The sequence below is a fragment of the Propithecus coquereli genome, unplaced genomic scaffold (assembly GCF_000956105.1).
Source record: "Propithecus coquereli isolate 6110/MARCELLA unplaced genomic scaffold, Pcoq_1.0 Scaffold28, whole genome shotgun sequence".
NCBI lineage: Eukaryota > Metazoa > Chordata > Mammalia > Primates > Indriidae > Propithecus > Propithecus coquereli.
This window is the reverse complement of record NW_012148396.1, coordinates 13883659-13886052: the sequence shown is the minus strand read 5'-3', so window position 1 is coordinate 13886052 and position 2394 is coordinate 13883659.

Sequence of the window (2394 nt, the reverse complement as noted above, 5' to 3'; positions counted from 1 at the left end):
CCGTGCTCCTTGCAGCCGGTGCTGAGCGCATGGCCTTTCCGCCTTCACACCTGGCCATGTCTCTGCCTTTGATCTTTACCAGCTGCTTCCCTTTAGCAAATGCTTCCCTAAAATCCATTTTCCCCCACGTAAGCTCTCATTGATTTTCTACCACTGCAGGATCCATAAAAGAATGTGAGAAGAGATTGAAGGTCAGCAAAGGCCAGTCCCCTGCAGCTGGCAGAGATCACTCGTGCAGCGATGTCTGCGCCTCATTGCAGCGTCTCCTCGTCCTGCACGCACGCTGGCAGAGGGGCCAAGACAACGAAAAGCAGTGACTGAAAGCTGGGTGTTCAAGCCTCTCCCCGCCCTCAACCTGGGTATCTGAGACGATTTGCATCACCGAGGATGGGGCCAGGGAGGGAGATAGTGTTCCTTTAATAAGTGGATGGATTCATTAAAATAGGTGTGAAAAAGAGCTGCTGGATTTAAAGTAAGGGAAAGCAGGACTGTGGGAACTTGACATTGAGAATGAAGGTCAGCAGGGTGGGGAGGTAAGAAAGAGGCTAAGCTGAGGGGGAGGTTGGCCAGCAGGGAGTGGAGGAAAAAGGATTTGCTTTTTTGCAAGTTTTGCTATGGGTTTTGCATTGGCTCTTTTTGTTTTTTCTTAAGATGCCAGCAAAAATTTACACTCTATCTTCAATTATTCTCAGTTGCTGGGTGAGTTTTATTTGACTGTTGCTCTGTTGAAATAGAATGACCTCCGGCCCAGCATTTACGCAGCTAATAGGGCCAAACATAGACCCTCCAACCGCCTGCTGTCCAACTCCTAATTTATTAGCTAAAATTGAAACTGTTCCTTGATTAATTAGCTAAGATGGGAACTCTCTGTCCCCCTGAAACTAATAACTGCAAAGTAAAACATTCCCTGTTCAGGTAACTGACAGAGACTTCCCCTTCTGCAGAAAAACCCCACTGTGCATCACCCCCCTGCACCTTGTTTACCCCTTCTATAAATTCCAAGGCGCAATGCCCTCTGTGTCACTCTGCTCTTTGGGTCTGGGATGTCTCCCTGTCGAGACAGCCTGCCTAGAGTCAGCCTCCACACTCGCCTGACTGTCGTCTTTGACACGCCATGTTTCTAGGACAGTGGATGTACGCTTCTCCCTACCACGTTCCCCATCATTTATCGAGCTTTGTCTTCAGTCAGCAAAGATCCAGAGTGCGCTCCTTGGCCTGGCCCTGCAGGATCAGACTCCAGGTTCCCCTTGCTCATCCCAATCATGCCACACTGACCCCAGGCTGTGACCGTGCCACGCCCACCATGCTGTGCCTTAGGCCCCTCCTGAGTGCTCTGCTGTGCGCTCTTGCTCCAGATACGTTTCTGCTTTGGTCCCTGGCTTATGTCCATTCAGATGTTCCCTCTCAACCAACCTATGTAAATGGTGGACTGCATTTTTCTTCCCAAAATTCACCATTCCTGAATGTACTTACTTAATTTACTATCTTCTCCTCTTGAAGATTAATACTATCAGGCCAGGTGCCCAGAAAACCGTCTGGCAGAAGAGACAGCCTCAGTAAGTAGCCCTCCCCGCATTTCTAACTGAGCAGTGAGGAGGGGACTCTGGCCCTGCCTTGCACACCAGCACAGGTGAGGCATGGCGGTGATAGTGACGTGGGGCCAAGGACCCCTACTGTAGGGTAATGACCTGGGGAGAATTGTGATTATATAAAGCACAGCAATGTTCCACAGAAAAGGTAAATGTCAGAAACATGAGTAAGTGCTCAATTTATATTCGTTATTCTGGACAAAGCTACTCTGTGGCAAGGTAGGAAGCTGCCAAATACTGACACCTTGATTTATAACAGCTGGGTCTGGGTGTGTTCAGCCAGAGGTTTCAAGACCCAGACTAAAATGCTACTGGCTTTAGATACTGGGGAACTAGTGTCAGGGTGACAATGGCCACATGCAGACCTGGTACTTACTAGGGGAGCAGTGAGCTGTGTTCTCAGAATGGGCATCAATTGGCAGTCAGTTTTTATGTAAATAACCCACATAGGAATTAAAGGGGGGGGTTACCTAAAACTTGTCTATAGATTTTAGCTGTTTACCTAAAATTGACTCCCACTTGAAATTAAAGAAATAAAACCATGCTTATCTTAAACCTAGCTTTGCCTTTCTTTTAAAAAGAATATTCTGCTTTGATCACATGGATTCATTCTCAATAGAAAATGAGAATTTTGGTCTAGAAAGATGGCATTTCCAGAGAGACTTGTTTCTCCCTGTTTGTCCCCACTCAGTATAATTATGAATGTTGGAAAAAACTGGAAGTGGAAAAAGAAGAACTCTGAAAGGTGGATGAGGAGGGTGAACTGGTTTGGGACCCAGGGCAGGAGGGGGCATTCACACCCTCC